The following is a 15,529-nucleotide window of genomic DNA, read 5'->3' as shown; positions in this document are numbered from 1 at the left end:
ACTCGGCCCTATTTGGAGCAACCTGGAAGGCCATCGCAGTTCCAAAGCTCCCCATGAGCTCTGCTGAAGCCAGTTGTTGGGACTGCATGTTGGTTCAGCATCACCTTTTTCCCATCCTGCTTCTTTTACTCCCCTAAAGTGATTATCCTGAGAGCATCCTCATTAAAGCTACCTGCATGCAAACCTCCATCTCAGAGTCTGCTTCCCAGAGAAGGGGACCTAGGAAGCCTCCTTCACAAGGCCTTTCCTCCCCCATTCCCAGTGGACCTGGGTTTTCCTTTCTTTGAAATCCTTGACCCTTTTTAAATAGCCCTCTTACAGAGTTGGTATATTTCCGCCTTGAAATTTCTATCCAAGTTTCATCTTCCTCATCAGACCAGTGGCTTTCCAAGGATGGGATTCAGGTCTGACTTATTTTTATATACCCTCCAGATCCCAGTCTTCTGCTTGGCATATGTAACAAACATTTGCTGAAATAATTAATGAAGTCCAGGTTGCAATAGGAGTTGTCATCCCAGGGTTATCTCAGTAACTAAATGTTAAAGTGTGATTAGGAAGCACATGGAAAAAAGCAACCTAGTTAGGGAGGTAGTGTGTCTACCCAGATTAAAACTAAGTTTTCAAGGTGGATTACCTCCAAGGGTGAGCAGCTAAAGCAAATAGGGCAGGTGTAGCAAACGTAGGGTAAGCAGTCACTGGTGAAGCCAGTATCCCTGAGGACAGAGCTCCAACAACTGCCCTAAGGAATATGGGCTCAGCGTTATCAAATCCCTCAAGTCTTTCAAGATAAGATGGAAACTCAAGACTTTATGTGAAATTTTTTAATCTTTAAAACATGTGCAGGCCAAGCAAACAACATCTGTGAATTGGATTCAGTCCTGGGGGGCCTGTACGCCTGAAACTCCTGGGAAGGGCCTCTTAGGTTTTATACACCGTTGGCTTTCCGAATTGTGTATATCTGTCCAAAATAGTTGTATTTCATGAGAGAAAGATGAACTGTATTTATTGGAGAGTCATTTTTATCCACTCTTATGTACTGTATTTCTCACTGGGAGGACCAGAGGAGGATGGTTATGTGCTGAGCGCAGAGTTTGGACCATAATTTCCAGAATGTTTTAAGAGTCTCAGAGGAAAGGTGCAGTACTGCTGTAAGATAATTGTTGTTGTGTTTTTTAATGCCTCTTTTTTCACCTTTAAGATAAGCTTATGAAATGGTCTGGCTAACAGTCTTGCTGTTTATTGAAAAAGGCAGCCAGGTCATTTTGTGCCAGCATTATTGCATTTGTATTGCAAGGATACATAAATGGAAAATCCAATCCTGAATCTAAATCGTTTCTTCTGCAATACAGAAAAATATATCTCCTTTTTCTTCCATCTGATCACTCCTGACATCTGTGCAGTAAATATGGATTAGATAAGGACGCAAGTACTAAATTTATTTTGTGGCTTTTAGCCCACAAAATAGGATTATTAGCGTTGGTAAGAAAAGAGGCTTGTCTGTGAACAAACACACGGCTACTTAAGAGTGATACTGTCAACGAAGGAGGCACGTGTGTGTGCGTGTGCATGTACATGTGCATGTGTGTGAATTATCCAAGCTCAGAATACAGTACTGGGGTGGGGAGATACAGTACTCTTTGGTGCCAGTGCTAGGGAATTCAATAGCCTATTGTGCAAAAAGCCAAGAAATGCTCCAATCTCACTGCTGGGGAATTCAGCTCCAAGAGTTACATTTTCTTGCTAAGGAGAGAATTGCTAGGTTAGAATCTGATTTACTTAGTTTGGGACATTAGAGTGAGGCTAAAGAAAATAAATAAATAAATAAATAAATAAATAAATAAATAAATAAATAAATATCTTTATGGTTTACTGTGCTAAAATGTTCCATGGAAGGTGGACAATAAAGTCCTTACATAAGGTACCGTCTTTTTTTTTTTTTTTTTTTTTTGGTGCAAAGGGAAACACATGACACATACTATGAGCTGCTACCATTTATGTGGAGTTAGAGTCTGGCTTATGAACATCAGTCTTAGGTATAGAGTAAAGATCAGAGGTAAAGGACAAGAATGTCTTTTTTTAATTGATTATAATCATATGCTTATTTGGATTAAGATGTCTTATTTTCAGTAGTGCAAAGCTCAATAAGCAAAGTCAACTTAAAATATTACTCTCCAAAGGTGTTCTTAAGCTTTACATTTTGCTTCACAACATGGTGATTTGGTCTCAGTCGATATTCTTTAAAAATCACTCCTTATAAATAAAAGCATTAATTCAAGTAACAGAATTTTAACTTGCATGGTAAAGCTATTGATTTGACTCTGGTGACCATGTTAAATGTCCTTACTTGTTTCATTCACAACTTCATTGATTTTGAGGAGGAGATATATAGATGTCTATGAAATAAATCTATGAATGTTATTTTTAAATAGCCTTTTGGAAGGCACCAAGCGTTTCATCTCAATGGGGTTTTGTTGAGTCATAGCCTCTATTTTTGTAAGTGGGGAAACAGGCGCACAGAAAGGATGAAAGCAGTGTTTTAGAGTTGAGGAGATAAGAGCCCCTCAGCTTTCAGTGACTCTCCATTGCACCGGTCAACATCACCTTTTCCTGTAGGATGTTTCCAAGCAGCATTGCTTATTGAGTAGTATGTTCCTAGAAGAAGGAAAAGCCTGTCTCTTTTGAAAAAAAAAAGAAAGAAAATAATATTTTTCAACCAAGAGGAGATGAAGAAAGGGCTGGAACTAAGTCAGGTTGTCTCCGGCCAGACCACTCATCCGGCCCTCAGAATTCTGTAGCTGTTATAAACGAAAGCTAAGGCATTTGAACCATAGCTGTTAGCTCACACCTGCTAAGAACACGCCTGACTCATGGTAAGTAACCATGCTTTATCCTGGTCTCAGCGTGAAACACCTTTCCCTGAGATCAGTGCCCCTAACATAATGCTCCTCAAACTTTCTCACCAAAGTACCCTTCAGTAAAGAAGAGAGTGAATGCATATTTTTAAGTAGGATGAGGGAAGGAAATGGAAGAAATTGTGAGTCCAACGTAAAAGGCGATGCCGATGATATCTGAAGGCACCTGAAGGCAAGTCCCAAAGGCTGATCTTTTAGTAATGGTTGCAATTTGTCTTACAAATTCCTGCCGCAGTTTAACATGCTGTCCCACATTACGAAATGCCAAACTGTAAGATACAGTGTATGAGTTTCATACTTTTTAAAAAAATTTTCATACTTGACACTCTATCACAATGTTAATGCATAACACATTAACATTGAAAATAATGATTTCACACTGGTTTGCTAAAAAGCATTTCCTCTAAGAATGTGAGTAAAACTGATTATCCAGAATGTTGGGTTGACTTGATCCAGGGGTTTCTGCTCCTTTTACTGCACATTCCTCCCCGGCCTCATCCCCACCACTACCCAGGGGCGTGCGGGATAGTTAATGGGGACGTTGTTCGTTGGGTGTGCTGGCTGGTTAGCTCAATCTCGCCTTGAGTATTTACTCAGAGGCCTGAGATTTTACCCTTTTTATGCAGTTTTTACCTTTAATGTGGCAATCCTCTTTAAAAACGTCTATAAGGAGCACCAAAGTCAAGTCACAATTAGGATTATTGTCAAAGGTAATTTCCCCAGAACTGGCAGCCAGGGGGGAAGAAAATAAAAGCATAGAAGGACCCTCAGAAAGGGGTTCTGGAAGTGAGCTACTTTATCTTTTCATAAACTGTGTGGAGATTAGAACTTCATGCAAAATAAGAAAGTAAATCTAAAAAATAATAGGATATAGTTAAATCGATATCGATATTTAGAGTGAAAATGCTTTATGGGAGGCAGTAAAATCTTTTAGGATCCTGGGGGAAAATATGGGTGTAAGAATGGAATAAATTACTACAGTTTAATCACTTAGTAAATAACTAAAATACTGTTGCTGGATTTATGGTGTCAGAGAGCAGCCTCCTATTAAATAGAGAACATGTCAGTGATTCAGTGGAGCTAGATTTTAGAGAAATCGTGCAGGGGCCACGGCTGTCTTTCCAGCTTACCTTTAGTATTTCTCTTCATTATTCTTCCCTGCATGTGGGTCCATTTTAAACTGTCCTGTGTCAGTAAAACCATAAATTCTTATTTAAAGGGAGTCCATTGGATTCTGAAACATCCATTTAAGAGCCTTCCTTACCTGTGCCACTCACACTGCTGATCATTTTCATCGAGACCGTTTATGACTCCAGTTTCCTGTTCTCCATTACAACCAGGGTCGGCCGTTTGGCTTCAACCCCATGGCTGTGTTTGGCTCCAGAGTGTTTGGAGGTGACTGCTAGAGTCATAGTTTTGTGCAAGGAGGCAAAAATATTGGATCTGCAGATACTTAACATTTTCTGGCTTCCGCTAGCATTATGATGGTAAAGCACTGATGGGAAGAAATAAAGAAACTGGGGTAATAATAGGGCCTTTTATCAAAATTATGTGTTTGAAGGGGCCCCTGGGTGGCTCAGTTGGTTGAGCCTCAGACTCTTTTTTTTTTTTTTTTTTTTATTTATGATAGTTACAGAGAGAGAGAGAGAGAGAGGCAGAGACACAGGCAGAGGGAGAAGCAGGCTCCATGCGCCGGGAGCCCGATGTGGGATTCGATCCCGGGTCTCCAGGATCGCGCCCTGGGCCAAAAGCAGGCGCCAAACCGCTGCGCCACCCAGGGATCCCATCAGACTCTTAATTTTGGCTCAGGTCATGATCTCAGGGCCATGAGATGGAGCCCCAGGGCAGGCTCTGTGCTCAGCGGGGAGTCTGTTTGGGATTCTTTCTCCCTCTCCCTCTGCCTATTTTCTCCGCATGCTCTCTCTCTCTAAAATAAGTAAATCTTTTTTTTAAAAAAAGAAACCACCGTAAAAAATAATAATAATAAAATAAAATAATTAAAAAAAGAAACCAAAAAAACTACGTATTTGGTAAAGCCAGACATTGCCTCCAACAACAGAAAAAGGCAACATGTTTCCTTTATCCCTCTCACAGAAGTACTTTGCCAGTGACTCTCTTTCCTGAGCAGTTCTGTAATTTTGAAAACTTTTTCTTAACCCTCTTGTCAAAATTCATGTCTCCTTGGCCCCATTCTTAAAATTAATTGACTAGAAAATAGCGACAGATTAAGTCTCACCGAATGGTAAGTAATGAAATAATGAAATTTTAATTATGCTTTTATATTACACATATCTGATCAGGCTTCTATAGCAAAATAGCAAAAAAACAAGGAAGTGCAAAGTGTTAACACAATGTACAGAGACGATATATTCAATCATAACGTAGCTGCTTTCCCATACCCATTTTAAAATCATTTTTCTCATTTTCAGTCAACTGTACATTTGTCTTACATACGATACTTCTTTTTTGGCAACTGACTTTATATCACATTGAACCACAAGAGAGTAACGGAATTTGAGTGCACCAGTTGGCGTGCAACCCAGAGAAAGAGGAGCTACAGGAGACAGAAGTTAAGAGATTTACTGCAAAAATCAATCAATCAATCAATCAATCAATCAATCAATCGATAATTGGCTGATATCATTGTGGGGCCTGGCTAGGAAGGTTCCAAATCCTGGGGCGGGCAACCAGGAAGGGCAGGCTGGCACCCCCAGCACAGGCTGTGGCTGCTCCTCCCAGAGACAAAATTTCTTCATCCGAGAAGGTTCAGCCTCCTTCTTAAGGCCTTTCAGGTGACCGAATGAGACTCCCCTTTGGTAACAGTCTCTCTGGCTTAAAATCAAGTGATTATGGGCTTTACTCACATAGACCATGTATCTTCACAGCAACACCTCTGTGACTATTGGGCGGAATCACGCGGAGCCATAACCTAGCCAAGTCCACACATCAGAGGACCTCGACATGGACCATTTTGTCTATAGAAAAGGCAACTAAAAGAGGTTTGGTCTAATACAGTAGCCAAGTGCAGTTTCCAAGGTTCTTCCTGGATCTATATGGCTTTCCTGTTGGAGGACTTGAGGAAATTTCCCTGAAATTGCCTTGAACTCATCAGCGGGAAGACAGCTGATACCTCCTTAGATATTCTTCAAGCCCCCTGAATCATACTGGAATGTTGTTATTATTCCACATGAAAACCCTTTTATTATTTGAAGACCTGCTTTTAGTTCTTCTTTTCTTCTAGAAATGGGCCAGCTTCATTAATTGGGCTTCCATTATTCTCTACTTCATTCACAACAAAATAATGAAACAGTGTCTGTTAAATGCTTCACACAAAGCTCGGTGCCTTTGTACTATGGCATTTCTCTGTACCCATCGTAGGAGTGCGACAATGAACAAAGCAATAGTTCCAATTATTTTCTAATCGTGAACCAACCAGGTACCATATGCTGTTCACATACACTGAGGGACCTGGGACTTTTTATTTTTTTCTTTTTAAATAAACACTGGGCTGACTGATTTTAAGCAAGAGAGACTATTCTTTTTATTTTTATTTTTTTTTGAGAGACTATTCTTTTTAAATAAACCCTGTACTCACAGAAAGAAATTGCAAACTAAATTCTTGATCCAACTTCTGAGAATTGGCCTTCCCTGCAGCAGGACGGCTCCCTACTTCTTCTCCAGGGAGGGTGGGAGGTTGCCGTCTGTACTGTCCCCCGAAACTTTGAAGACCTTGCTGTGGGCTCTCTGGATTAAATAAGCCAAGGTACCAGTTCAGCTAAGGAGACCTTGGTAACAACGTCAGTCCGGTCAGTGGAAAGTAGCAGTTTTAAGCTTCAAACTCTTAAAAACAGGTGTTAGGAAAATGCCACCCCTGTCGTCGATGGGCTGCCGGGCGAGGGCCTTGCCTCGTACACCTGACACAGTCGCGTTTCCAGCATCACTGTGGTGGCGAAATCAGCAGACGGTAAATTTGCATTACTTTCGGCAAAGGACACGGTACATCCTCAGGTTTTTCTTCCCTATTTCTTTGGGTCTCTTAGTGACCCTTGCTAATTGCATAAAACGGAGTTAGATGAACATACAAATTAGTTTTTTAATGATGCTGAACCACAGACCAAAGGATTTACCAACAAATCCTCTTTGCTTTTCTGTCTCAACTTGCAGCAGAGCCTTTCCTGCTGTCATCTTGGCTGCTGTCTAGGCTCCTTGCCACTGCCCCTTCCCTCTTCCTGGGGCTGCCGCTGCTAATTTAGCGTGAAGATACAACCCTGATGAATTAGTGTGTCCAATCAGACATCTTTACGCTGTATAAACTAGGTTACCATTTATTAATCAGTCCATTACTCCGATCAAAGGTGCTGAGGCTGCCGCCCTTACTGCCACTGCCCCTGAGCCAGCAAAGTCCTGGCCGGGGCTCCGTGGAACCTTGGAACATCGGTTCATGGAGGTCTTTAGCCAGAAACTCTCTGCCGTGAAACATCAGATGGCAATGGCTATTATATCTTACTCGTCTCCTTTTAACATAATGTCTTGCTTTAAATTTTTATTGCCATTTACCTGATTGGGAATCATTTTTGGAGTCAAAGATGCTCTTGGTGAAATTTCATGATAAATACAGAGAAAATACACCCGTAGTTGATAAATTCCATAACATAGATGAAGCGAGTCAACGTAAAACCTTCATTGATTTAACAATATTTATAGACTGCATCTAAGATTATTTTCTTGTGATCGACAGAACCCTTCCATGCAATCTGGTATTTTCGTTTTCAGCATTCAGGGAGTGTTCAAGTGTTTGACATGCAATTAACCGTACAGAAGAGCAGGGAACAGCATCCAGAGTGAAGAAAGGGGGTAATGGTGAACAGAAATAGAAGCTCATTTGTTTTCAAGCTGGAAAGTGGAAAAAGGAAAACACACCATTCACACCTGGGTGTGTAAGTCAATATCTATTACATACCATTAAAAGTGCTAGAAGCCCCTGTTATAGGACTGGTGCGAATGCAGGAGGTAACTGGTCTACGCTTTCTGCGTTGTCCTAACATGTACGGTGCAGCACCTAGTATCCGGGGCAGGTGAAACTTGGGTACCAGGGGGGGCGTTCTTTTTTTTTTTTTTAATTTTAATTTTTTTTCCAGGGGGCCTTCTCAACAGGATTTTACCATATATGTTTTGAGTCGACTGATAAAATACAATTTCATATCATCCAATCAACATTTCTGCTACTGAAAGGGTAATTTCTGCCATGGGGAACGTGTTCCCAGAATCTACTTCCGGCCTGGTATTTAGGGACCAGAGATCGAGTTGGGCTCGTGCTACAGGTAACTCTAATTTACAGGTAGCTAGATAAAAGTGAAAGTAATGGCGCTCATTTGGGACACCTACTGCTAAAGGTTGGGGGCCTCCGCCAGGAAGAGGAACTTCCAAGCTGCTTGTCTGGTTTTATTAAAAAATAGTTGTCAAACCCCCGAAGGACATCTTTCCTTCCTTTTGTCAAAATGAGGCTGGATTCTTTCGTGATCAGCGCTCTACTTGTGTCTCTGGAGTTGGCTGTTGTTTAATTATGTATCACCTAAATATTATCTTGACAGCATAAATAATATATAGGCAATCGGTCTGGGATGTTTGTAAAGCCTGGAAAGACAATATTGATTAGCATTTCCTAGACATGACGGAGTCTGCATGGTTCAGGGCTAGGGAACAGAGCACCCGTTTTATTACTTGATGAATTCCAGAAGAGGAATTGGCTTCCTTCTCTCTGCTTTCTTGCTGGACTCCAGTATATGTATGTACGTGCGTGTGGGTCTGTGTGTGTGTGTGTGTGTGTATCACTATATATATATATCTTGATTATAAACAGGTACGTTTATTGAAAAAACTTAGAAAACATGAAAAGTCACATGAAGAAATTAAGACCACCCATAGGAAAAAAAATAAATAAATAAAACTACCCATAGACTTACTACCCAAATTCAAACATTTTATATCTATTGCATCCATTCATTCATTCATCAAATATTTACTAAGCCAACATATTGTGTGCAGGCAGTCTTCTAGGTGCTGGGAATATATTAGTGGCCAAAACGGACCAAAAAAAAAAAAAAAAAGCCCTATCCTCTCAGAAATTAAATTTTAATGAGGGGAGTCAATACCCAAATAACTAAGTAAACCTTGCAGTTGTTGACTGCTTTCCACCTGGGCATTTCCACCCAGCTCTGTGGGAGAATGGACTTTAAGGACCCCATCCAGCAGCTCTTTGGTCGTCTGCATTCCGGTTGGCTTCAGAATGTGTACTCTACGGGCCTCCCCTTGAGAAATAAAGTTGGTCCCGTGCAGCCAAGGAATGATCTCAGGAAAAGTTCTGTTCTCCGTTCAGAACTCCACTATACATGTTTTATGCACGTATGTTTATATATATACGTCATATCACGGGAGGCACCGGCAGGAGGTCAGGAAATGGAAGTCCAGAGAGGCCCTGGGTCCGCAGGGGCTTTGCCCCGTTGTGCAGCCACAGCTCCTGTCCAGTAGCCCTCTTCTGCGGTCACTTCTTTCTCTCCAGGTTCTGATAACTACACTCTCCTCGTGTCCCCTCATTTCCAGGGATGGCATTGTCCCTACCCCAATTGTTGCCCATCTTGGGATATTTCGCAGTATCTTGCTGATTTTCCTTCATGCTGCTTACACCCTTGCAAATACTCCCTGCACTATCCCCCTTCCCCCCCCCCCCCCTGCAGTGACTATACTCCGTGTGCCATCTGTTTCTTTCTAGGACCTTGACAGGTACACCTAGTATGCTGCAGAGTTATAAATACTAAGGAGGAAAAATAAACAAGGGAATGGGGACTCAAGTACTTGAGAAGAGCTTGGGATTTTAAGTGTAGAGTGCAGGGAAGGCTTCCATGAGAAAGTGAGGTTTTTTTTTTTTTAATATTTAATTTATTTATTCATGAGAGACACACACAGAAACAGGCAGAGACGCAGGCAGAGGGAGAAGCAGGCTCCAGGCAGGGAGCCCGATGCGGGACTCAATCCCGGGTCTCCAGGGTCACGCCCTGGGCTGAAGGCGGCGCTAAGCTGCTGAGCCACCTGGGATGCCCAAGAAAGTGAGTTTTGAGTGAGATCTGTAAGAAAAGAGTGAGCACCTTCTACAGACGCACAGAGACAGAGAGAAGGGGGGGAGGGGGAAATTGCTAGGAACCTACATCTTAACATATTGCAAGAATAGGATCGTCTTGTTGCCCACGGCGCTCTGCATCTTAACCCTGGGAGCAGTTCCCCGCGCCGTCGAATATGCTTTTATTATTCAACTGGAATGCGTATATGGAACTTCGTTTTAAAGTTACAGCATACTTGGTTTAATAGATCCCCTGCTTTTAGACAATTGGTTGATTTTACAACTCCATTACCATAAATGAACCTTGTTGACAGTGCTTACTTTCGGAAAGCATCTACACTGATTTCTGGGGCCTACTGGGTCATCTTTCAGGAATCACTGCTCTGCGCTCTCATAGAATGGCAGGATGGGCTCCGTTCTGGGAGCCGTTAGTGTCCGTCTCTGGGAGAGCTCCATCACGGGTGCGCAAGAGCAATTCTGCAAATGGGTGTGGGGTGTGTAGTTACCGTATGGAGCAACAAGAAGCAACATCTGGAATAAGGGAAAAGATCACAAAGGGAGCGATAGTTCTTTTTTCCCCCAAAAACGGGAAGCTTGTGTAGTGAAGTGGAAGCGCAGCATCCATCACTGCGGTCCTTCTCCACCGGAGGAGACCTCTTATCCACGCAGTCCCTCTCCCCTCCCTCAAGCTGATCCAGGAATGAAGAAGCCCTGGAAGTGCCAAATAGGTTGTTTCGTTGGTTAAGCTTCCCTTTTTGGATGAGCTCAGGATGGTGTCGGCATGCACGCTCGCTCATCTGATGGAGGTTGAGGACGGAGCGAGGGGGTGGTGGGGGGTCCTGCTGGCCATATCTGGAGTCTTTAGTGAGAGATGAGACGAACTGAAAGAGGCCTGGGGGTGCGTTTAGTTGAGCATCTGACTCTCGGTTTTGGCTCAGGTCCTGCTACCAGGGTCGTGGGATTGAACCTCACGTCGGGCTCCAGGCTCCGTGTTTAGCTTGGAGTCTGCGTAAGGCTCTCCCTCCCTCCGCCCTCCCCCACACCTGCCACTCTCTCCCTTTCTCTCTCCAAGAAATTGAGAAATCTTTTTTTTTTTTAAAGATGAGAATGACACTTTGATTGGCTCTATCACGCATCACTCTAGCTTTGGTGTGCTGCTCCCTGTTCTCAGAGGACATGGGTCATGTACACACTTAGGTTCTTATAAAAGCCTAGTTGTGTCGAGACCCTGAATCTTTTGCGTCTAATTTTGTCCCTGCATAAATTTTACTCTGCACTGACCTATTTCCGAAAAATAAAATAATAGTTTAAAACAGTAACTCTTTGCACATATTTTATCAATATTCATTGAAATTCTGAGTATACTTTACATCCTTTAAATTTTTTCTTACCGCCCCCCCCCATCTCTCTCAGCCAAGATCCCTCTTCCTATGAGATTATGCAGAAAGATACCCGGAAAGTTATTTAGAAGTCAACCCAGAGTGAAAAGACAAACTCTGGCACTTGTTCTGGCTTTTAAAAAGTTCTCTTTTTCTCTTGTCTTTTTTCATATCTCAATCCCACCTCCTGAGACTCCAAATGCCAACATAAATATCAACACAAGTCACTAAGTTTCTCAGGCACCGACACAGAATGAATCGACAATGGCAGCCCCGCTCGACTCCGACTGAAGACACCTTCGCTGCAAAGCCAAAGTTTGGATCAGAGGCTCTTCTCTCTCCGGGGAGCTTTGTTGTCTCTTTCCAACCGTGCAGAGGGTTACAGTGACAGCTCTGGGGTGTGGGACACGGGGAGAGTTGGTATAATCAAAGAAATCCCATATTCTCACAAGTGGTATCTTTGCAAATATTATGACTGTCTATTCACAAGGGAAGAAACTGGGGCATGAGAAGCCCAGGACCACACGGCTCTTAAGTGTGGGATCAAACCACAGAGCTGAGCATGACCGAGCCTTCGCCGTGATGGCCAGCACGGCGGCGTTCCCTGTCGTGCTGTGATGACTCCAGAGAAGATTGGAGAATTAAGCTCATCTTACACGTTACATCGGAGATCCAGGAGGCATGTGTTAGGACTCTCGATTGATCGTGAGAAGACTCCAGAATGTTTCCAACTCAGTATCTCTAGGTCTGGCTGTTGTACACCATAAAACTGTAGGGAAAAAAAAAAAATCCACCTTTCTGAATGCACAGTTTGTTAGTCGTGACATTGGATGTTTTACGCTCTTCATGTGATTTTAGAGCAGGTCTCCAGGGGCTAAAGTAACGGACACATTCTCTCCTTGCACTAAATTATTAAAATACTTTTAGTTTCCTGATTATCCCAATTCCTTCTTTGCTGTTAGACCTTTTCACATGCTTTTCTCTTTTTGAACCAACTTCCGTGCTCCAGGTTGCTTCTCCATAACCCTCTTCTCTGCATTTATGTTGGTACATTCTGCTTGACTAATCCCTGCTCATCTCTCACTCCTCACTTCACGTTACCATATTGAAGTGGGACAGATATTTCTCCGTGGTGATCCCATCACTCCCCACGTTTTACCCATGGTAGCGTGTATCATTTGCTGATGCACAGTTCTCTGCATTTTTCTGTATACCCCAGATGATGAGACAGGTCGGGATATTGTATGTCATGGGTACTATCGTATCCCTTGAACCTAACAACAGATGCTCAACACATCCTTTTAGAATGAATGCATAGGTGGGATCGTGACTGGGTGATCAGACTACGTAGATTAGTCCCTCTAGTGGTTAAGAAAGTTCACGTTAAACCCTTTGCACTTAGAACCGCTACGTTCAGGTCACTCAGTGCTTGAAATATTTACTTGATACAGTCAAATAGTCATCCTGGAAAAAGCTTTAGATCCCTGTCTATATTACCAATAACCACTTCGGCCATTTCTGAATTTAGAATGTTCCCCATTGGAAGAACTCTACCCAGAATTTGGTTCAGATGTCAGGACCAATGACACACATACACCATAGTCCAAGAGAGTATGAAAATGCTTATTACTCACAAAATGAGGCTTTCTGGGGAGGCCAAGGTGGATCTTGAGAAAGTTCAAAGTGGCTTGAGGTATTTTACGGCATTTGGGGTGGGAGGCCTGGAGTAAAGGCTCCTGTGTATGGCCTGGGGCTGCTGTGGTTTGAACTTCCAGAGTCAAATGAGGGGGTGCCCAGGCTTTCTTATCAGCCTGCCCAGATATGGGGCAGAATGGAAAGAGGAAGGCTTGATTAAGTATTGTCAGCAAATGCCAAAAAATGGAGTCAGACTCAACCTTGCATAATCTCATCCCCCTGAGTGCGGGTGGGATTTGTGACTTATTTATAACCAAAATAATATGACAAATAGAATGAAAAGTAATGGATGACCTCCTTTAAAATCATTCCTGTGATTATACTATGTCGAACCCATTTTAGCACGTTGCATCTAGAGGCTTGATGAGTAAGGGGCCAGACTGGAGAAGTCCACGTGGCAAGGAGTTGTTGGTGGCCTCTGGGAGCCACAGGTAGCCCCTGCGGTCTGATGGTGTCCTCCATCCCGCAGCCAACAAGGAGGCAGTTCCTGAATCCTGGGTCACAAGGAAACCGTTTCTGCCAGCATCCTCAGTGGGCGTACACATGGATCCTTCCTCAGTCAAGCCTTCGGATAAGAACATAGCCCAAAGTGTGCTTGATCACAGTCTTCAGACGCTGAGCAGAGGACCTAGCTAAGTCATGCCCACACTTATGACCCATAAAAACTGTGAGTCAGTCAATGTATATGTAGTTCCAAGTTGCAATATTTGTGATCACTTGTCGTGCTGCAATAGAAAATTAATATACATTCCAACCAAATAATCTGTCACACACTTTCTCCAGAATTGTGTTTTCAGCTAATGTCATACCACCACCAATCCTTGCTCGCTGGTTTACAAAACCACTCAGTTATTCTGCTACTCTGGTGATTTGTTACATTAGGGACCTTTTTAGGTTTCTCCAAGTCTTCAAGGCGGACCCAAGGATCATACAGCCAGGAAAATGGCACCTTAATAATGCCTCGTAATTGCTGAGAGCTCTTCATAGTCATTGCTTCCTGGAGTATCTGTCATGGGTTATTCCATTTAACCTGTACAATAAAACATGGGTGACACCTCTTCCCCCCATTCCACAGACAAGGATATGGGGATTCACAGTTAGGGAACTTGTGAAAAATAACCCAGCTAGTCAACTTCATATCTGGAATTCAAGCCTAGACTTGTGCCTAGGATGCACACTGTTTCTTTCCCAAGAGAGAGTTTTGGCCACTGGTATCTCCTGGTGACGTTGCAGTTTAAAACACATCTTAAAATTTTGCTTTCGGAACCAGCGATCTTTGTCATAAGTTTAGGCTTCCCACATTTAAATAAGCCAGTGCCGTGACTAAAACTCCAAAAATCAAAAGCATGGACTTTTATTTTCTCGAAACAAGGTAAGATTTGTCTTCCCCATGATATACCAGGCCTTCCGAGTTTTTGCTTTGGAGAAATCTGCGTGTGTCCATCTGCTTGCTTTTTACCCAGTGATCTATTCTCATGACTTTAGGATATAGCATGTCCTGCTCAAAGAAAAATGCGAAGCAGAAACAAATGAGCAAAAAACAACAATTTTTTTTTACAAGAACTATTAAAGGAAATCGGCTGGAACCAGAAAAATCTGGGGGCAAATTAATTTTTTCCAAGGGAAGCCTACTACTAAGTTATGCCTGGGCTGGAGATGTATTTGTTAAGTAGCATTAATGCAAGAAGATAATCTAGATTTCCTTTTGAGTCTCTGGGAAGCAGTACGTCTCTTTGTTTATCCCTCGTATAATTTATTTCGGCCTTAATTGTATTAGGTAAGGGGTGGAGAACTTAAAAATAAAAAGGTTTCAATAATTCTGGGAACGTGCATTTATTACTGTGATAAAAGAGCCAACTCTCGCAGTCTCTATTTGCTGCCTTGTTTCAGTGCTTCTCATCGCCAATAAATCAGAGGCTGGGATCTGGTCCCTTGGCGGAGATCAGCGCCTGAGATGGATGCTGTAGGTGGCTTAATAAAGCTTTCAGCCTAGGGCTTCCAGTTTCGATCACAATCTGGAATGTCTGTCTTCCTGTGACCTGTTGCCCCCCTTCTGGCCTTGGCCTGACTTCTGCCTTGGACTCCAGAAGAATATATAGGTTTTTCCTAGTAGAGGTGGACACGAAGCACATAGACGAAGGCCACGATTCCCACGCCAGGAAACATCGTCCCGGCAGTAGAAGGCCAGTTGGGCAGCTACTTCCTGGGATTGCCTTCCCTTTGTTGGCGCGGTCACTCCTTCCACCTGCCCACCCCCAGCCCTCCACGTAGGGTTCTCCAGCTTGTTACCCGTGGGTGTGTAGACAGCCCCAAGGTCCTGTGAGTTTTGCAGCCCAGCTTCCCTCACCACGGGCCCCAGTTTCCTGAATGCCTGGATGATGCAGTCCGGCTCCCGTGTTTGGAAAGAAGGAGGGGAGCAGGGCGAACCG

General features: G+C 43.0%; 1 long non-coding RNA gene across 2 annotated transcripts in view; it reads left to right on the top strand.

Annotated features, from left to right (window-relative positions):
• Positions 1-14,876, top strand: part of LOC144292812 (uncharacterized) — a 75,628-nt gene extending 60,752 nt beyond the window's left edge. Inside the window, exons 3-5 of one of the 2 annotated variants that reach the window (XR_013360203.1) lie at positions 7,686-7,845; positions 8,051-8,233; positions 11,598-14,876. This is a non-coding gene — a long non-coding RNA (uncharacterized LOC144292812). Of the gene's footprint in view, positions 1-7,685; positions 7,850-8,050; positions 8,234-11,597 lie in introns of both variants that reach the window. The other variant, XR_013360204.1, reaches the window with a different exon arrangement.
• The last annotated feature ends 653 nt before the right edge of the window (positions 14,877-15,529 follow it).

The sequence above is a fragment of the Canis aureus genome, chromosome 21, assembly GCF_053574225.1.
Source record: "Canis aureus isolate CA01 chromosome 21, VMU_Caureus_v.1.0, whole genome shotgun sequence".
Lineage (NCBI taxonomy): Eukaryota > Metazoa > Chordata > Mammalia > Carnivora > Canidae > Canis > Canis aureus.
The sequence above is the reverse complement of the archived record's forward strand: the minus strand, read 5'-3'. Positions and strand labels throughout refer to the sequence as shown.